Raw genomic sequence first — 22,294 nt, forward strand, 5'->3', positions numbered from 1 at the left:
ACTGAGGCAGCTTCATAACATAGGGGCGACACACAAAGGTTTGATTGTCCTCAAATTTTAGGGTAATTGGGGTTGCACTTAATTGGGGGATTTGTGTTCCTCCCACCCCTACCAGCGTGGCCACTGGTTTTTCCAGTCCCCAACCAGGTGGCCATACCGCCTGGTTAATTATGGTAACGTAGGCCCCTGTGTCAAAAAGCGGCTGTACTTTGATGGCTTCTGCCCCCCTTCGCAGCATCACTTGCCGCTGAGGTCTTTGGGCCAGGTTCAATGTCCAAAACACTTCGAACCCAGAGGACCCAAAAGTGTGGTCGCTGCAGACACTGTTGGTCATTAGGGGAATGGGGACGATTTGGGCAATGCACTCCCCTGCAGGATAGCCACAGGTAGTTGCAGAGCGTAGGCCATGATCTTAATTTCACCGGTGTAGTAGGCGTCGATGACTCCAGGGAGCACCACTACTCCCTGCTGGCTGGTTGATGACCGCCCCACGAGTAGGCCACCCAGACGAGGGCCGTCTGATGACAGGGGGCCCTTGGCTGTGGTTGGGATCAGGGTGACCTGGTGGTCCATCAGTGTGACTTCTATTGAGGTTTCCACGTCCACTCCGAGGCTCCTTCGGTTGGCTGTCTGGTTTTGTTGAAGGAAACCACCGGGGTTGCAGTAGACTCGTGGCTCTTTGGGGCACTCACTTGTATCCTGGCGCTTGGCCCCACCATGCTGCGCTGGCCATTTCCCGCATAGAAGCATGCTATGATGGCATGGGTGCCAGATTTGCAGTTGTGGCACCACACTGTTTTCCGGCAAGTGTGCCTCATGTGCCACTCTTCACTGCCTCGGAAACAGGCTACTCTGCCTGTCCGGCCACCAGGAGGTGGGCCAGAGGCCTTCACCCCCTTTTTTCTTTGCGCCCCTCAGGTCAATGCTGTGGCGATGACTCGTCCCTGTTTTTGCAGGACATTCTGCAGCGTTGGGGTAAAGGCAGCTGTTTGAGACGAATCTTTTCAGGGGTATCATATGCCCCTGTCCCACAAGGAATCCCTTTACCTAGGGATACAGCCTTGTACTTCCACACCTTTCCTTCTCGCTTGGCAGAAGCATCTGTAAACCAAGAATTCCTGACTGTTCGGGGGAAAAAGGAGGGGCTACTTTAATGACTGAGGAGGGTTTATCTTGGCTGCCACCTAAGCTTTCAGTCTCTTGGATTGCCAGATCTTTTACAGCTCCTTCAGTTATTGAGAAGACGCTACAGTAATGTTCAATCTGAGCATACCACTTCCTTACTGAGGCCCTCTGGGCCACCCTGTCAGGTGGGGGGGATGCCGGTAGAGACTGTCTAAAAAGCTTTCAAAGGGCGTCTCAAAACAATTGGTTGCTGTCGTGCAATCTTCTCCACTTCTATGAGAGCTAGGCTAACCACAAACAATCCTTTTTCCCAGGTAGTGTATCTTTTTTTCAGCATCTTTGAAGCCACAGGAGTAAAAACCAACAGGCCTCGTCGGACCCTCAGGACCCTGCTGCCATATGTGTACTGACAACCCTGAGGAGGCAAATCCCCATTCCACCTGGAAAGGATCTGTAGGGTGAATAGGGCCCAGGGCTTGGTGAACTGTTGCTTCAAAAATCAACAATTGCAATGCTTCTTCCTGAGAAGCAGTCCATTCCCATTTTATCCCTTTTCTTAACAAGTTATAAAGAGGTCTGGCAATTATGGAAAAATCTGGGATGTGTTTTCTCCAGAACACTAATAATCCTAAAGCATGTTGGAGATCTTTTTTGGATTCAGGCATTTTAATCTGATCTAAAGAGGTTAGGGTATCAGGTGGGATACATGTCATACCTCCCTTCCACCAAATTCCCAAAAATTTCACGTCCTGTGAAGGTTTTTGGATTTTTTCTGAGGGAATTTGCAGATCAAGGCTTTCTAAGTGGGAGATTATTTTCTGTTGGGTATCTCTCGCTTCTTCTATTTCATCTCCTCCCACAAGGATATCATCAATGTATTGATAAACAGCTACATTGTCAGCTTTGGGTATTTTTTCTAACTCTTGGGCTAAAGCGTGATGAGCCAGGGTGGGGGAATGTTTGTACCCTTGGGGAAGCCTAGTGAAAGTGTATTGCTGTCCTTCCCATGTGAAAGCAAAACGGTCCATATCTTCTGGCTGTAAAGGTATCATAAAAAACATGTCTTTGACATCTATAGTTGCCATGATTGAATGAGCCTTTTCTTGAATCAATGTTATTAATTCTGCTAGATTTGGGACTGCTGCTGTAAGAGGGTCTGTGTTAGCATTTAGCCTGTGAAAATCTATTGTCAGCCTCCACTTCCCATTAGGCTTTTGTACTGGCCACACCGGAGAATTGAAAGGAGAATGAATATTAACTATTACTCCTTGTTCTCGCAGATCCATTATCACTGGCTTGATGCCCTCTTTGGCACCCAGGGGAGGGGGTATTGTTTCACATTAGTTACTTTGCTGAATGGTAGGGAGGGTGCGGCTTGGAGCAGTCTGACATTAAAACGTGGTGTGCCAAAAGACCACAGGAGACCCTCTGAGTCCTCCCACTGCCTCCCAGCAAGGGCATTCATCCCTAATAGATTGGTTGGAATATCTCCAATCACCATATTAATGGAGAGTTGATTTTCCTCTCCAGGCAAAATGAGCTTGACTAGGGCCACATTCATAGATTCTGTCATTCCCAAGGCATTTAAAACACAGTATCGGTTCTTTGTTGGAACAATTCCACGCCTCTGGGCATCTTTCTTTGTCAGCGCAGAAATTTGTGCCCCAGTGTCAATCAGAAAAGTTACAGGTGCCTGTCTAGGGCCTGTAATAGCTGTGATCATTATATGTCCTGTTTTATTTTTAGTGAGCATTCTCAGGTATACCCATACTCCATCTCTTCTCCCACTGACCAGAGATGGAGGGTCTAGTTTCCCTGGTTTTGAGGAAGAAGTTGCTTTGACTCACTGCACAGACTTTGAGGGAGAGGTTGCTTTGACTCACTGCCCAGATTCTGAGGGAGGAGAGGTGCACTGGGTTGAATTGACAGATTTGGTAGAATGGGTTTTCGGCAGGGCCAGTTAGACACGACCTTACTCAATTTATCAAGGGGTAAGCCATCCATCACATCTCTGGGGACCCCCTTTATGATGCCTAACAACCACCAATGCTGACGGTTAGAGATCTGTTTTACATTCTCTGGCTTTTCGCTATGAGGAGCCCTAATGTACCTGACACCTTTTGTTTTGTCGGATTTTTCCTCTGGGGTTTTTATAGGTCCATATTTTCTACTGTAATTAATCAGATCTTTTGCAACCTCACTCCATGTCCAAACTTTGCGATCACCAGCAGGTGAATTCGATTGTGAACCTGGCGGCTGAGAGGGGGTTGAATATGTAGTAAACCCAGGATCGGTAGATCCAGTTCGGTCGCTCGGGTTTCCAAGGAATCTATCCAACCTTTCTACAGGACCTACAGCTGCTATGGTTTTTTGAAGGACAATTGCTGTAGGTTTGAGTGATTCTGGAAGGCCTCAAATTAAAGGGGTCATCAGTTCGGGCTTCACAGGTAATTGCATGGGGGATTCATATCCAGGAGTTAATTTCCTTTCATGGATCATTTGCAGACAGGTGGCTTTGTGGATGCTTTCTAGAAGTTGATCGGGGGTACCAACTATAGCTAAAGGGTCTCCCCTTTCCAAAGGATTGAGTCGCCAAGCCCAGAAAGCTGCACGTTGAGTCAGGGACCATGTGCTACGTTTGTCTCCTGTTGTCAAGAAAACTCCATGTCCCCAATATCCACTGGCCTCCTGTTCAGTCAATAGAATTTGGTCTCCTCCAGTGAGAGACACTCGGAAGACATATTCTGTCTCAGATTTGTGGGGGAGCTGCCCGTAGGCCTTTTTTAACTTAGCCAATTCAGTAGCAGTGTATGGTATTTGTTTAGTGGTGATATGCGGTTCAAAATCTTCATCATTGGTATAATTATATTCAGTTTTAATCAGAGGTCTCATACGAGGGCAGCAGTTTTCCCCACAATTTTTCACTAGCACTAGTTCTTTCTGGGGGTATATTTGGTTAATGTGAGGAGTTTCCTTTTCCTCTGTCTCTTTTGGTGAGTCAGCATTCTTTGAATTCTTAGTCTTCCTCCCTCAAAGCAGCCCGCAGCAAATGACTTTCATTCCTTTCCTCATCTAATTGTTTCTGTAAAATCTCCACTAGGTTTTGAAGGGAATCTATGATTACTTTCTCTTCAATACATCAATTGAAGTGGTGAACTATAGCTGCCGCGAGGCATGCCCCTAAAACAGAGCAGATTATGATTTTATTTCGACCAAATTTAAATTTTGTCTCATGTTGTAAAGAACATGCTCTATCAGTCATATTCTCCAAATTAAACCAGTTATTTTGAGCCCATTCTTCCCCTCCCGGAGAGGGCTGGGCATTATGTTTTGCTAGCAGAGCATAAAATGCAGCTTTATCTTTTGCACTAGGGTTTTCAGTCATTTTATGAAGGGAGCAAAACCACCACAGGGAGGTAAAAACTTAATTACACACTGCGACACACAGCTTCACTGTGTCTCCCTTCACTTCCCTGGGTGGGTGAAGAGACCAAATCTGCTTGGGAGGAGGTGCTCCTTAAGTTACTTATGGTTGTCTCTTTGCTACACCAAGCAGTCCAAATTCACACACACACACAAAAACAGTTTCCCCTTTTACACTAAGAGATCTTTTGTGAAAAATCTGAAGACAGAGCCCTCAACTGAGTATGGGGTGCTTTTCACCTAGGCGTGTGCAGTTTGCGGGAAATTCGAGTCACCCCTCTTGCCTTCTAGACACCGCTCACCCTTTTCGGGGTGTCGGGCTAGATGCGGCTGGAATGAAACATCCTTCCCCTATTACGGACTACACACAACCTTGCAACCCCTTCTGTCTGTCAGATATCCTGTCTGTGATGCCAGTTTAATGTCACAATCCGCTAATACAAGCGAGGGTCGTGATGGTTCATTTATAGATCTCAGAGTGTAAAAGGACACAAGAGATTTCAGTTTTAATCAGAACAGTGCACCTTTATTAAGTGACCACAACACAGTAATGCGATAGAGGACAGAAAGAGAGGGAGATAAAGAAACACAAAGTAAAAGAGTAGAGAGGAACAAAAGCGGGGCAATAGCTACCAACGGATGAGACGAAGTCCTCGTGGTCTTCTGCCAATAGATTCATCTTCTTTCCGTGGGGAGATCTCGAGCTCAGTTATTTCAGAAAGTCCCTTTATAGTCCTTTTCAGAAGCAAGGGGCAACTGGCCAAGAGGTGGGGGAAATCTACAGCCATTGTTATGGGGCCCATTGCTTTGGGAAAACAGGTACAGGACAGGTGTACAGGACAGCTGTAAAGGACAGGTCATTCCTTTTCGCTTCAGTGCAGTCCTTCCCGCCTGGGCAGCAAGAACGGCGCAGTCCATTGTGACTTGCACTAATTTTCCTCAGGAATGAGTACCAGTTCCCAGCGGGTGCACCTGCAGGCAACACTTGGCAGACACCCCACCTCAGTCAGGCCAGGACTCCTGTGTTCAGTCTCTGTCCTCGGCGATGATCGTGAGGCAGATGAGGGATCTCCAGACCGTCTCTTATAGGGAGTTCAGTAAAGTCCACTTAGATACTTTGAAATGGTCGGAGAGCTAACTCACGACCTCCTGAAGTTGTTTTTCTCATCACCTTTTTATTTACTTTTTGGCAAACCACACATCTTTCAGTTATTTGTTTAGCTAACCTATAAATTCCAATGCACCCATAATTCCTTAGAAAGTGATCACTCAACGCCTGGGTAACCCAATGAGTTTTTTGATGCATGTTTTCTAATATTTTTCTGGTGAGTGATTTATTAAGTAACTGTCTTCTGTCAGGAAGTTGCCATTTTCCACATTCGTCTGGCTTTCCCCTATCTTAATTCTTTTTCCTCTGTTTCACTAAATTTTGGAGTCTCCAATTCTTTGTTCTTTGAGGTCAAAATTAGCATAACCCTTTTAATCCCATTTTCTGCAGCATTCTTAGCTTCTTGATCTGCCAAATTATTTCCTCTTATTTCTGAGGTAATTCCTTTTTGGTGTCCTTTAATATGTACTACAGCTATCTCTTCAGGTAATTTTAATGCCTCTAAAACCTCTAAAATAAGTCCTTCATGTATCAATCCCTTTCCCTTTGAATTAACTAATCCCCTTTCTTCCCAATTTTTTTCCAAAGGTATGTATTGCTCCAAAATCGTACCTTGAATCAGTATATATAGCTCCCTTCTTGTGTGCTAAATATTCCAGTGGCCTTTCTAGGGCATATAATTCACAAGTCTGAGCTGACCAGTTTGAGGGTAATTTTCCTTTTTCAATGGTTTGCATAGTCCCCCCATCAACTAAAGCATACCCTGACATTCTTTTTCCTTGTACACATCTGGAAGAACCATCTACATATATTATTTCTCCTTCTGAAAGGGTTTGTTCCTCGAGATCTTCTCAAACTTTTGTTTGGTATTGGATAATTTCTAAGCAGTTATGTGTCAGGTTATCTTTTGGGTCTCCATATAAAAATTGAGCTGGATTCAGACTTTTGCTCACTTCTAGTGTCAAATCATCACTATCTATCAGAATTGCTTCATATTTTAGCATCCTAGAGTCTGTTAACCATTTTTCAGCTTTCTGGTTTAGCACATTTCGAACTGCATGAGGTGTGTACATGTAGGGGGTTGGGTTTGTAACCGGGCGGAAACACCAATTTAGTGTAGTGGTTTGGTCCAAAATACTCATTACTGTTTATCTTCTGTGAGATAAGAATTAGGAGAAATGCAAAACAGGCACAAAACTTGAAAGAATATAAAGAAGTTTATTAACAGACCTAAAAGAAGGGAAAAAAAATTACACCACCTTCAGAACTCTCCTCCTCCCCCCACCTTCCTCCCTTCTCCCACTGACAATGGAAAAAGACAACCCTTAAGATGTTCAGTCTGTTTACCACTTCCATAATAACCTTGTTCAGTCCATTTAGAAAGAGAAGTCTCTTCTTGCTCCTGCTATGAAAACAGTATCACAACGAGACAGCCGCCCACTTCCAAATATTGTTCAGTCCATTTAGGAAGAGGTCTCTCTGCTTGCGATGTGAGTCCCTTCCCCCGACTTGCAGCTTTTCAAGGTCACACACAGATAGCAATTGGTTTTCCCGTAACTGCTTTCGAGGGTCCCCTCTTGAAGGTTTTTGGGATACAATTTTAAGGTTGAGCTGTTCAGAAACAAAAAACAGAGGCCCTTCTCCTTCCCTGGGAGCAAAGGGTCTTCCTCATCCTGATCGTTAGGACTATCTCTGGGAGCATCTCTAGGAAGTGAGGTTTTCTCCTTTCCCGTTTGGAGCAAAAGTCCTCATCGCTTCCATCTCTCCCTGTCCAAACTTCTCAAATTTTGCAATATCTTTCGGCAGCCATAGCGCTGAGCTGGGACCGATGGTGATGCCAAAAAGATTTTTTCTTTTTATACATTTTTCATATATTCATAGCTCTGTAGACTACTATTATATTGTTATATAGCTCCTTAGCTAACTCTAATACTTTTCCTACCTTTTCTCTTAGATTTTAGAACAGTAAGCTAACCTTCCTGGAATCCTATTTAGTCTTGCCTCTATAGTGAACCAAGGACATTTAATTTTTCCATATATCATAGACATAATAAATGTGGGGCTAGAAGCTAGGGGGGCTTCAGTGGGGGGTAGAACCAAAAGGGGGGATGTCTTGGTTTAAAGGACAGGTATCTGCCAAGGAAGGCAGGAACCTTCCTTGGATAGAAAATATGAACCCTTTCCCTCCGAATTATTATAATTTTGAAATTACAGGGCTTTCAGGCAAATATATAGGAAAAGGAATAACAGTTCTTTACTAGTATATATATATGTATAAAAAGACAAACAAACAACAACAACAGCAACAACAAACAAAAAACCAGAAACCCAATAACAGCTTTCTCTTGGCTGTCAAGCACTTTCCCCTTTGGTGTAGTTATGACCACAGCCAGCAGGGGCGTTGTTTGCTCTCGGCCAGGTAGGGCAAGTGCGATGATTCCCCCACGGCTGCAGGGTGCGAGCTCAGCTGCCTCTCTCCACATGGGTAATGGCGACTCAGCCAGTGGGAGAGAGAGAAAAGGGGCTTCCTTTACAAACTCACAGGAAGCAACCAGTCTCAGTGACACTCTGGATGACAAAATGGACTGTAGCAGGAGCCTCGGAGCAGCAGGCTGGAACAGCAGAGGTAGACACACCCAGGGTGGCAAACAAAGCATAGCAAAATCTCCGAAGCGGTAGCAGGAGCCACCGGAGATCCGGGTGGACACGGGGTGTCAAGTTAAAGTATAGCAAAAAGCCCAAAGCAGAGGCAGAAAACAGCGGGGCTGGGCAGCAGCAGATGGGCTTCCACAAGCAACTGGGAGACGCTCCCTCCAGAGAGGGGGAAAGGGTCGTGGTCCCCTTCCCAATGAGGTCAGGTGTTGAAAAGGTCCCAGTTCAACAGCTGCTCTTGTGACCAGAGGCTCACCCATAGTAAGGAGAAGCAGTGGAAGGACAAAAGCTCCGCAGTGGCAGCCAATGCCTCGGGTAGCAGCAGTCCAGCACCAAAACCACAACTGTCTCCACTACGATCCTGAGAGCGAGAGAGGGCTGAGCCCAACCCCTGACCCCCAGCCAAGTCTCACTGCACTTCCCAAGAGAAAACCCCCCAGCTACCAAGCTCACTCCCCATCTAAGAGACTGCAGCCAGTTGCACCCCCCCCCCCCCTTGGCCACATCTTTTCTCTCTTAAATACTTGTCATTCCCATCTCTTATATAACAAATGGGACAAAAATTCTCAGAGAGAAAAACAAAAGGGAAAAAAATCCTAACCTCCAAAAGGGGATTACTTAATTAACTCTTCCTCTAATTGGATGATTTATTTTAAGTATGCAAATTTATTAAACTTATAAAATTGTTGAAGTCCTGTATCATGTGTGCATTTTGCCATACTTGCACCTGGAGGACCTTTGATACGCGGAAAAGGCTCCACTACTGAAATAAGTAGTAAAGTAGGTATGTTTATTCCAGCGCTGAGGTGCATGTGGATTGCTCCACCAAATACATGCATGCCAACAATACCATTTGGCTTGGTATATATCGAGTTACAAGCTACATATTCATTACGTTTCCACATGTGCCTATACATATTCATTTCCTAGCCCCGCCTAGCCCACTTCATATTATAATGAGCCCAAAGTCATTTCCATATAGCTTGTGCTTGCACAGTGCCTCGTGCAGGGGTGTCTGGGATGAAGTAGGGAGTCTTCCTTAGATGAAGTAAGGAGTCTTTCTCAATTTGAACTTTTCACCTTGCTTCCTTGTACATGCTCCCTGAGTCCCTGGCCCAAGTTCAAACCCCAAGGCTGGTTTGAACTGGTTCCTGGGTCCAAAGCAGGATCTTTCGGTCACAGCTGTTTCTCCTTATCAATAGTTTTGCATTGTCCCTTTACCTACTTGACAAATGTAATAAATGTTAGGCAAGCTATATGCATTGTTTTAGTAATCAGCCCCTTTAGTAATTCACTTAACCCTTGTTTCCCTTACTCGGTCCCCCCTTTTCTATAAAGTTAGTAAATTTTTTTACAAATACACAGATTCTTCTTCTAACAAGCTGTTGGGGTTTTAGGAGTTCTCCTAGGTTTTTTTCTATTAAAGGAATTTTCCCCATACGTGTTGCTAGGGGGACAAATTGCTGGGTATTTAAGAAAAACAAAAGACCTACCCATTGGAGGAGGGGTGCATCTGGCTACTCTTTTGTTTCACCTGGGTGTGTGGACAGTCCGTCCCCGGTGTTTGGACAGAGATAGAGGCTGCTTCTCCAGCTGCTTTTCCGTCTGCCAGAGAAACCCCGGCATCCCAAGCCCGCCTTCCCTGCCCCACTGGGAGCTGGGCCATGGCCGCCCTGCCCCCGCTGTTGCTTCGAGCCTTCAATATGCTATAGCCGTGCTCCCCTGCCTGCCCAGACCTCCGGGGGGTTCCCACCGCAGCTCCAGAGTTTGGATACATCTCGTCTGCCACCCAGGATTTGTGCTCGTCCCTGCTGTTCCAGCCTGCTGTTTCCGAGGGTCCAGCTGGACACTGGGATCGGCTGCCCAAGGAGTTTGTGAAGCCTTTGTCCCATCCCTCCCTGGGATCCCAGGGCACCATTGCCGCATGCTCCCTGAGGTCACTCTGGAGCGCCCCCTGCAGCCGCAGGGGAACCATCGCACCTGCCCTGTTCACCGGGAGCCACCTGCTGTGACTGGAACTGCACCCAAATGGAAAGGGCCTGACAGCTGAGAAGGCTGGGACTGGGTTTGTGATTGTTTGCTGTTACTGCCATAGTTATTGTTGTTTGTTTGACACACACGTATATATAATAGTAAAGAACTGTTATTCCTGTTCCTCATATCTTTGCCTGAAAGCCCCTTGATTGCAAAATTATAATAATTCGTAGGGAAGGGCGTTGCAATTTTTTTTTTTCTTCCATTCCAAGGGAGACGCCTGCCTTCCTTGGCAGACACCTGTCTTTCAAACCAAGACAGATCTTGGCCCCCAACCGTGGGGCCTGAGACCATTAAGAGAAAAGGGGTGAAAAAAGGAAAAACAGTTTTTGGGTAACTTAATTTTGTGTGCTGGATATAGGAACCTTGTTAGGCAGCAATATGTGGTCTAGTTTACCCGGGTTCGGGTGGCAGGTGGTCGTGGCTATATTCTTCCCCTTTCAGCTTCTTACCTAAACATGGGTCCTCTGATCAAGGCTACCATTTCTGTTATCCAGCTTGCGCTATGGGTCGAGAAGGTGAGGAATTCATGGGCTTTTAACTTCCTCTGGAAGGTGGGCACATGGATAAAGGGCTATCACACACTAAATGCATGTTTCTGGGGTTATGTTAAAAATGGTACCTTCTGTGAGGAAATGACACCAGAGGAAGTTTTCTCCCAACCCCTCAACCAGTTCTTTGGGCCCACCCCACCAATTTTCGAAGGGTTTAGATTCCCTCTGAGTTCTAACCAACTGCTGCTGGTAGGCCTACTCTATTTAGCATTCAGGGGTAAGTTGAGATTGGCTTGGATAACTACACAGTCACCGGCCCCAGAGACTAGAGATCCTACCTCAGAGCCTGATCCAGCCCCAGAGCCTGACACAGCCCCAGACACTGCCCGACCCCGCCCCACAGACTGACCCTGACCCATAGCCTGACACAGCCCAACAGCCCACCTCAGAAGTGGACTACCCGAACTGGGTGGGGGTACTGGTGAAGGGGATGCAGGAGATGCGCCAGGAGATATGTCAGGTGCTAAGGGAATACACCTCCTCACCGAGTGAAAAACCCTCTCCCTGCCCCAAAGAGGGTGAGTCCAATGGTGCAGCAGTGGAACCCATGGATGTTGCAACCATCCAGGTTTCAGCTGAACCACAAGGGCAATCACAGCAAGCAGCAGTCTCCCCTGTGCAAAGGAGGAAGTATAAGACCAAATCAGTATGACCAGTTAATGATGATGGGGAACCAGGGCCCTCACAACCAGCAGGAGGGTCAGAGCCAGAAATCATCACTGAGTCCCTGTCTTACGACAGTCTCCGTAATATGTGAAAAGACAACGTGCGACAGGGGTGCGAGCCTTATACAACCTGGCTGCTTTGGGTTTGTGACCTTATGGGCACAGGTGTGCAACTGGATAGTGGTGAGGCAAGGTATCTGAGATATTTGACCCAGGACCCAGGTGTTTCGAGCAGACACTTAACATGGTGATTGAGGCCCTAGAGGCCAAGGGCTTTGAATTACAACCTGAAAAAATGCAGAGAACAAGCCCTTGGAAATACCTTGGACTCAAAATCCCAGAAACCTCTATCACCCCAACACCTGTCACCAGTAATAATAACCCAAAAACACTAGAGGAAGTACAACAGATCTGTGGGACACTGACCTATTTAAAACCCTGGTTAGGACTCACCACAGAGGATGTAGCTCCTATTGCAAACCTGTTAAAAGGGGAAGGCGGTCCAGCATCCCCTAGATCCCTGACAGAAGAGGCAAGGCAGTCTCTCAGAAAGATACAAGAGATCATTTCCACCAGACAAGAACACAGGTATCAGCCCTCCCTACCCTTTAAGCTTGTAATTCTAGAGGAGGTACCACGCTTTCACAGTCTCATATTTCAGTGGGACAAAGAGCAGAAGGATCCCCTCATCATAATTGAATGGGTATTCCTTCCACTCCAGCCTCCTAAAACCGTTACACAGCCACAAGAACTAATGGCAAAAATTATCATGAAGGGTAGAGCAAGGCTCCGCACCCTGGCAGGATGTGACTTTGCATGCACCTACTTACCCGTAACAACTGACACATTAGATCACCTACTTCAAAATAATATAAATTTACACTTTTCATTAGATAGTTATTCAGGTCAAATTTCTAATCATTACCCAAAACATAACATGTTTAATCTGCCATTCTCTTTCATCCCTCGAGAGATTCAAAGTAGAAAACCCCTCGATGCGATCACCATTTTTACTGATGCTTCAGGGAAAAGTAAGAAGTCCGTGGTCACATGGAAAAACCCAAAAACGCAAAAGTGGGAATCTGACATCAAGGTAATCCAGGGATCACCACAAGTAGCTGAACTAGCAGCTGTCGTTAGAGCATTTGAGTGTGGGAGACAGAGGAGTAGAAACTCCTGCAATTAAAGGAGGCTTTGATTTACAACCTTGGAAGAGACTAGGTCTGGCTTAATTGACAGAGATTTGTGGACTTTAAGCAAAAGGATTACAAACTTGTGTTCCTATCATTATAAGTAAAATTGTACACTGGGTGTTTTGGTGAAGGGTTTTAAAATATAATAGTGTGATTTTATATAGTTTAAGTTAAGAATTTAGATGGTATAAGAGAGACATCTGTGTGTACGTGACATGAGAAGTTATTGGTCAAAACATAAGCTGCATTGCAGTCAGAAGTGCCACAGGTGATAGGTCATTAATCTAAAACAAAGTGTCGTTTCAAGTATCTATTGGATTAGGAAGTTATAAATTACGATGTAACCCTAAATCTTGTGACTAGTCGCCATTACTCGGAGGTGTTGTAAAAGCTCACGCCTCGACTGATGCGTTTGTTATTTTAAACAATAAATTCGTGTAGTTGCACAGTCCCATCCCTGAAAAGTTATTTTCCTCCGACACGTGAAGCGCGAGAAATGGACGGGGGGTGACCCGGCGAGGGCCGCGACAAGTGGTGCCCGGTGTGTGGCGGATTTACGGCGCGGAGGTCGGAGTAGGATGAAGAGGATTCCCTCGGTCAACGTGAGTTATCCGTACCCTGAAAGGAAGGGTGATCCGGCGAGAGCTTAAGCTGAAAGGAAGCTTGACGGAGAGTCGCAGGTCGATTTCTCCCCAGCACGCCGGTAGGAAATCTGTCTTCAACGATTGAGTGAAGGCAGGGGCCGTGTAGGTAGAGAGATGGGTGAAAATATTTCAAAAGAACAGAGGGATGTTTATAATAAGTTAGATGCCTTGCTGAAGTTGCATTCTGAGCCTCTTCCCAGCAAAGAAGTGAAAGATTTATTGCTTTGGGTTTTCCGTAATTGCCCTGATGTTGACTTTGAACTTCTTCTTACTAAATCACTTTGGGATGATATTGCGACTAGACTTTACGATCTCGCTTCAAAACGCGATAAGACGGCAGCTATGTTAATCCCTGCTTGCCGGGTGGTGATAGAATTGTTGAACAGCTCGGTGATTAATGGCGGCTCCGGAATTTTAACTGCGCCACGGGCTCCCTCGCAGTCGCCCCCTCCGGCCGCTTCTAAAATTGCACCCGAAGGGGGGGGTGGTGGAGAGAAGAGGGGGGAGCCCTCGGAAGTGATGTATGGTGCCGGAGGGCGGGAGGCCCCGGAAATTACATCTCTGGAAATGACATCTTCGGAAGTGATGAAAGCAAAGATGGATGCCCCCATGACAACTCGGAGGGTTGCCGGTAGCACAGCAGATGTGCAAACTCAGGATGAGTGTTTACCATCGGTGAATGAATCTAATTTAAGCCTTCAAGATATGAATAGGCTCTCCTCTGCCGATAAGCAGAGAGAAATAAATCTGAGAGAAAAGCCTGTTTTAACAAATTGGAATGTTATACATCGGGAGGTATCTAAAGAGGATGATCTTATCCCAGCTCGTAAATCACTGTTAGCATTGCCGGTGAGGTATGGGAGAGGAGGAGCAAACCCGAGATGGGAAGCCCTGGCACATGACGACATTAAGGATTTAAGGAGTGCTATAAAGGAGAGTGGTTTGGGATCTCCCTACTTTAAGCAGCTATTAAAAGCAACTTTAGATCATGTGGACTTAACACCTTTTGACTGTAAGAACATTGCCTCCATGCTTTTGACTGACTCGCAGTACTTGTTGTGGGATTTAAAGTGGCGTAGACTTCTTGGAAAACTGATAGAGAATTATGCAGGAGGTCCTAATGCAGCTTTGACACTTGCACAACTGGCAGGAGATCCACCTCATGACAGGCCAGAAGATCAAGCAGATCTGGCAAGGGCAGTCCTTGCTGACCTCAAAGAAGCAGCTAAAAGGGCACTTTTGCAAATTGAGCCTGTGGGTTCTCCACAAGGTGCCTATACACAAATTAAGCAGGGTCCGACCGAGACCTTTTCCTCCTTCATTGATCGGCTGACCCAGGCTTTGGAGAGACAGTGTGAGGATGATGTTGCTCGTCCGATTTTATTACGAAATCTTGCTTATGTTAATGCTAATGAAGAGTGTCAGCGAACTATTAGAGCTTTACCAGGGGTACAACCAAGTATTTCAGATATGCTTGAAGCATGTAGTAAAGTTGGTAATGCACAGCATACGGCTGTTATTCAAACTGATTCATTAGGAGAAAAACTGGAAAGAGCTATTACCAGTCAAGCTGAGATGATGGATAAGAGGCTTTCTGCTCAAGCTGAGATGTTGGATAAAAGACTTGTAACAGCACTTAATGCTCTTGCTGTAAGCAATTCTCGAGCAATGCCGCGAGCTAATATAGATGAAAGAGTGTGCTTTCGATGTGGTGAGCCTGGACATTTAATGAAAAATTGTCCAGGGCTTGGAGAGATTTCAACAAAACCATTACGTTGTCCGAGATGTAGAAAGGGAAGACATTATGCTAACAGATGTCACTCTAGATATGATGTAGATGGGAATCTCTTGCCGGGAAACGAATTTTTGAGCGCGATGCCTCGCCGCGTGACGAAACAAATAGCAGCAGTTCATTACCCAGAGCTTCAATCCTATGGAAACCAAAGTCGCACACAGTTAGCAGAATGGTCAAACATCTCCCGAGCGACTCAAACCTCTTGCCCCCTGGAGCATTCTGTACCTTGGCAGCCTCCAAATTGATATGTTTTATGAATAGTTCCCACTACCTGATACCCACAGGAGTTACTGGGACATCTGAAGAAAAGCAGGACTTTTTAATTATGGGAAAAGATGCGTGTCGTATTATAGGTCTCGTGGTTTATCCAACAATTGTTTCAGCAAACTATCATGAAGAGCTTACAATTTTGGCTCAAGCATTACAACCTCCTTTAGTTGTTCCTGCAGGAACGCAATTAGCCACTGCTGTTGCAGTGCCTACTACAGCTGTACGCAGAGCGATAGAGATGGAAGGGCGGCCACCTATAACAGAAAATTCAAACTTAGGACCAGAGATTTTCTGGACAGAGCATATTGGACGTGACAGGCCTTTACTGGCTTGCAGTTTAATGCATAACAATAAAACAATCATGGTTCAAGGCCTACTAGATACAGGAGCAGATGTTACTATTATTTCTTACTTGTTTTGGCCAAAAGACTGGAAGTTGGTAACTCCCCTGGATACCCTCACAGGAATAGGGGGGGCCACTTTATGCTTACAAAGTGAATCTGCGATTACAGTCAGAGGACCTGAAGGAAAAACAGCAATTGTTCGTCCTTTTATTGTGAAAAAGCCTATTACAGTCTGGGGAAGAGATTTGTTATCTCAGTGGGGAGTCAAGTTGGAAGTGGATTTTTAGTAGGGGCCATGCAGGCACTCATCACCCCTAAGCTTTCATGGAAAACCGATGAAGCCATCTGGGTTAATCAATGACCCCTAGAAGAGGAAAGATTGAGTGCCCTTAAGAAATTAGTGCAGGAACAATTGCAAGAAGGACATATCATAGAAACAACTAGTCCTTGGAATTCACCAGTGTTTGTTATACACAAGAAGACCTCTAATACCTGGAGACTGCTTCAAGACCTTAGAAGGATCAACGAAGTAATAGAAGATATGGGACCCCTCCAACCTGGACTTCCTTCGCTCTCTATGATTCCCCGAGACTGGCCTTTAGTTATCATTGATTTAAAGGACTGTTTTTTCAATATTCCACTTCATCCAGAAGATGCCCCGCGTTTCGCATTCTCCGTTCCAAGTATTAATCGACAAGAACCATTGATGAGGTACCACTGGGTTGTGCTTCCTCAAGGGATGAAAAATTCACCTACTATATGTCAATGGTTTGTGGCAAAAGCCTTGTCTCCAGCTAGGCGAAAACACCCTAAAGCAAAGATTCTACATTACATGGATGATCTGTTAATTTCAGCACCCACACAGAAGGAGATGGAGGAAGCTCGTGACAGTGTTGTAACAGAGATTAAAAGGGCTGGACTTGAGATTTCTACGTCAAAAATACAAGAAACTCCACCGTGGCAATATTTGGGATGGAAAATGACAGAACAGTCAATTAGGCCACAGAAATTACAGCTTCGAATTAAAGTTCATACTTTACAAGATTTGCAGCAGCTTTTGGGAGAGATAAATTGGATTAGAGTTACTTTAGGGATTACTAATGATGAACTTGCTCCAGTTTTTGATTTGTTAAAGGGAGATTGTGACATTACTTCCCCAAGAACCCTCACACCTGAAGCTCTAAAGGCACTTGACAGAGTAACAGAGGCTTTACAGAAAAGACAAGCACATCGTTGTGTAGATTCACAACCATTTTTCCTTGCAGTACTGGGGGAAAAAATGCAATTGTATGGTCTTATATTTCAATGGGATGCTTCTGCCAAAAATCCCTTATTGATAATAGAATGGGGTTTTTTGCCTTATAGATCTCCAAAAACAATCTTCACAACGATGGAAATGTTAGCTGAGATTGTAATCAGAGGCAGGTCAAGGTTATTAACTATGGCAGGCAAGGAGTTTGCGATAATTTATTTGCCTCTGAAGAAACGATATTTTGATTGGGCATTACTAAACTCAGAAGAACTTCAGATTGCATTATTGAATTATCCAGGTACTTGTTCTATTCATTTCCCTAGTCATAAACTATTTCAGGCAAAATTAAGCTTTAGAGAAAGACCACTGTTAAGTGAAGTGCCTTTGGATGCTGTGACAATTTTTAGTGATGGGTCAGGGAAGACCCATCGCTCGGTCGTTACGTGGCAAGACTCAGAAACTAAAACATGGAAACAGAATATTCAAATAGTAGAAGGTTCAACCCAGGTAGTAGAACTTGCCGCAGTAGTTAGGGCATTTCAGCTTTTCCCAGAGCCTTTTAATTTGATTACAGATTCCGCTTATGTTGCTAATATAGTTAAGAGAATAGAAGGATCAGTTCTGAAGGATGTTAGCAATGATGCTCTGTATCGTCATCTTAAATGTCTTTATATCCTTGTGCAAAATAGAACTAATCAATATTTTGTCTCCCATATTAGAGCTCATTCTTCACTCCCAGGATTCCTGGCGGAGGGCAACTCCAGGGCTGATAAGTTAACAGTTGCTATAGTGAACACCTTGCCAAATACTTTTGAACAAGCAAAGTTGAGTCATGCCTTTTTTCATCAGAATGCACAAGCTCTTATGAGAATGTTTCATCTTTCCAGAGACCAGGCTAGAGCAATTGTAAATACCTGCCCAGATCGCCAACTGGTGCAGCCTCCTGTCTCCATGGGAGCAGTAAACCCTCGAGGGCTACAGAGTTTGCAATTGTGGCAAACGGATATCACTAAATATCCGTCCTTTGGAAAATATAAAAATATCCATCTATCAGTGGATACATTTTCCAATGCAGTTTTTGCTTCTGTACACACAGGAGAGACAGCAAATCATGTGTGTCAGCATTTTTTGCAAGCTTTCGCTTCCTTGGGGGTGCCTCAAGAAATAAAAACAGATAATGGTCCTGCTTATACAGCTCAGAAAGTAGCCACATTTTTGATGAATTGGGGTGTTCGCCATACTTTCGGCATTCCTTATTCGCCCACGAGTCAGGCAATTGTAGAAAGGACACATCATTCCTTGAAACGTATTTTAGATCAGCAAAAGGGAGATCTAGCACAAGCAACACCACAGATGCGATTAAGTAAAGCTTTGTATGTTTATAACTTTTTGAATAGTTCTTCTACAGAGCCTGATCCTCCAATATTTAGGCATTTCTCTAATAGCACACATGCAAAGTTAAGAGAAAATCCTTTGGTTCTGATTAGAAATCCAGAAACAGGACAAATAGAAGGTCCGTTCCCATTAATAACCTGGGGCAAAGGGTTTGCTTGTGTTTCTACAGGTACGGGACCTAGGTGGCTTCCTGCGAAGAATGTGAAACCATATCACACGCAGAAAGAAGCTGACAACTCTACGAGTACAGAAGAGAGTACGCAGACGTGAACTTCGCAGAGACTACAGCCCATACCTGCAATCTTTTGTTTTATTGTTAAAGCTGTAAATTTTAGGTTTTAGATTGATGTAAGCGTGTATAAGCAAATGTGTTGCAAAGATCTTTTGGCAAATAATCCTCATCATTAAATGAAGTGAAATTAAATTGGGAAATACAAAAATATTCTTACAAATTAGTTTAGAGATTGAGATTTGAGAAGGAGTCTTTTGCCAAGAGAACTTTCAAGAAACATGAAATCTAATCAAATGTTAAGTTTGTTTTTTGCTTTGTTTGTCTTGTTTACTTTCGGTGGAGTAGCTTTGCCGGTCGATCAACCTAAGACCAATGTTTGGGTGACTTTAGCTAATGCTTCAGGATTGGATACTCTATGTCTGTCTACCACAACTCCAGAAAATCCATTTTCAACTTGTCTAGTCAATGTTCCAATAGAGAATTGGCCAATCCCAGAGAAAATTGACAGGGCCTTACGAGGTATCTTTGCAGGATCAGAAGTTTGGGAACACTATACTCCAGTAAATACATGGGAATGGTGGACTCCCTATCTTCCTAAAACCTCTGATGAACCTGAAGAATTGGAAATCCTTGGTTCTGTAAAAGTGAAATTCTGTGTTGAGTTCTATTCTACAAACATGAATCAATCACTGATGAGAGATGTTTCTCCATATCACCCTGTGTATAAGAACCACTCCTTTTGGTGTAATAATACTTTTGTAGTTTCATCTGCACCTAGCTCTATTCCTCTGCAATTACCAAGAGGAATGTTTTTTGTATGTGGAGACAGAGCATGGCCAGCTATCCCTTCAAACATTAAGGGTGGTCCGTGTACTTTGGGAGAGCTTACGTTATTTACTCCTAATATGAAGACAATTGCCAATGTGAGACACAGACAAAAAAGATCTACTCCGCATCAATATGGACCAGAGTGCAAAGATGATTTCACCCCATGGGGCTATGGAAAAAGGCTTGTAACATCTCTTCTTATGCCACCAGTTGCCTCAGTAGTTGCGTTAAAGCAGTTGGATCGGTTGGGATGTTGGCTGAGCAAACAATCTAACGCTACATCCCTTGCATTAAGTGGCCTTTTAGCAGATGTCAAAAATGTGAGGCATGCCACTTTGCAAAATAGAGCAGCCATTGATTTTCTTTTACTAGCCCATGGACATGGATGCAAAGACTTTGAGGGGATGTGCTGTATGAATCTGTCTGACCACTCAGAGTCTATTTACAAGAGCATACAACAACTTAAAGAGGGTGTGTCGAAAATAAGAATCGATGATGGAACGTGGCTGGATAATTTGTTTAGTGGATGGGGTTTAGCATCGTGGGTAAAAAAGTGTCTTACAACAGGCCTATATATTTTGGCAGTTATAGTAATAGTTCTCATAATGGTGCCGTGTCTGTTTCAATGTGTACAGCGAATGATTGATAAATCCATCAAAGGAATTTTTTTGGTGCAGAAAGGAGGGGGAGATGTGGGAGACAGAGGAGTAGAAACTCCTGCAATTAAAGGAGGCTTTGATTTACCATCTTGGAAGAGACTAGGTCTGGCTTAATTGACAGAGATTTGTGGACTTTAAGCAAAAGGATTACAAACTTGTGTTCCTATCATTATAAGTAAAATTGTACACTGGGTGTTTTGGTGAAGGGTTTTAAAATATAATAGTGTGATTTTATATAGTTTAAGTTAAGAATTTAGATGGTATAAGAGAGACATCTGTGTGTACGTGACATGAGAAGTTATTGGTCAAAACATAAGCTGCATTGCAGTGAGAAGTGCCACAGGTGATAGGTCATTAATCTAAAACAAAGTGTCATTTTAAGTATCTATTGGATTAGGAAGTTATAAATTACGATGTAACCCTAAATCTTGTGACTAGTCGCCATTACTCGGAGGTGTTGTAAAAGCTCACGCCTCGACTGATGCGTTTGTTATTTTAAACAATAAATTCGTGTAGTTGCATAGTCCCATCCCTGAAAAGTTATTTTCCTCCGACACGTGGAAACGGACAAGTGGAGCCGACAGGGAAAGTAGGTTGCGGGTAGGGAAGCTGCTGGGATGGATATTGTTTATAATTTTGTGCATAACGGCTGCCTTTGACTGGAATACCTCCAGGCCCAGTAACATTCGCTGCTTGTAAACCCTTCTTTCCTTGTACTATATCAAATTGTACAACTTCCCCATCTCCTACACTTTGCAGGTAATTTTTAGGGTTATCCCTTTTAATGGCAGTTCTATGGATGAATAACTCTTCCCCTGTATCATCTCGTGTTATAAATTCATAGTTGTTTTTGACATTGTACGATTTCACAGCTCCTGTGATTTTTGTTTCTACAGCTTCTCTTATCATATGCTTGCATGTTTGTCGTGGGTGCCGGTCCTGCGTGGCTCCGCCTCACCAACTCCAATGTCTCGTCCAGGCCCTCGCGTTGCGGCTGCTCCGCGATCTCCAAGCGGCACTGCTCCGGCTCGTGTCTGGGCTCTGCGCGGCCCCGTTTCAGCTCAGCGCTGCTCTGCGTGGCTTCTCGTGTTGCTGTGGAAACCACTGCTTCTCCCTCCACAGAGCTTTCCGAGCCATGTGCTCAGAGCGGGCTTCCACGCCGATCCCCGGTTCCTGGCTGCTCATGGCCCACGGCACCCGCGGTGCCTGCGGCATCGCTCCCTCACTTGTGGTCGCGTGGCAGGGGACCCCGAGACAGGGATGGGGTCTGCGATAAGGCGCGGGCTCCCGAGGAGGCTGGGCACATCCAGTGCAGGCACCTCTGCTGGCACGGCTGCAGTCACACGCTCCTGGGATGGCGGCCGCACGGTCTCGGCCACGGGATTAGTATGATCCTCTGCTTTAGGGGTAATGGGACCATACAAATGCTCCTCAAGAGCTTCACTGATTACAAGGGATGCGCGGAGAGCTTCTGTCGCTAGTCCATGTTCTGTTTGATCCCTTATCTTATCCCAGATCTCGTACCAAAAACACCCATGACTAGTTCCAGGAGGTTCAATATCAAAAAGTAAGTCTCGAGAAATATAGAAGAAATTTTTGAAAAGCCAGTTAAAAAAATGTTCTGGATCTCCCGGTTCCAATACTTTCTTGTTTTGTTGTTCAAGGATTCCTTTAACTTCTAGTTGCATTTTTTTCTGTGGCTCAGACCCACATTTCCCACGATTCTTCCATAGTCCAGAGAGAATACCCAAACCAAGGTGAGAAGAGAGAGATCTAGAGTTGTTTTTACTCACGAATTTCCTGTCCTTAGGGATCGGTGTCTTGCCGGCAATTCCTCCACCATTTGTTACAGTGGGGATTCTGTAACACAATGTATCAAACCAGGAGGCCCATAGAAAAGAAATATATATGGACAGATTCTTGATAGATGTTTCAGAGATGTTTATTTCTCCAGTCGCATGGCCCGAGCTCTGCCCTGAGGAACCCTCACAGTCTGGGCTGAGGGTCCTTGCCCGCGCAGGGAAACACAAACCAACCAATGGGGAACGAGGCTGACCAGGGGCTAGGGAAACCCCATGCCTCCCCTCAGGGCCCGTCTCCCAGGACTACATGGCAGGGGGA

At 44.8% G+C, this 22,294-nt stretch overlaps 1 pseudogene; it reads right to left on the reverse strand.

Moving 5' to 3' along the window:
* Positions 1-333: 333 nt before the first annotated feature.
* On the reverse strand, positions 334-4,510 carry LOC138102859 (uncharacterized; annotated as a pseudogene).
* Between the last annotated feature and the right edge of the window lie 17,784 nt (positions 4,511-22,294).

Source organism: Aphelocoma coerulescens (genome assembly GCF_041296385.1).
Source record: "Aphelocoma coerulescens isolate FSJ_1873_10779 chromosome W unlocalized genomic scaffold, UR_Acoe_1.0 ChrW_unloc_scaf_3, whole genome shotgun sequence".
NCBI lineage: Eukaryota > Metazoa > Chordata > Aves > Passeriformes > Corvidae > Aphelocoma > Aphelocoma coerulescens.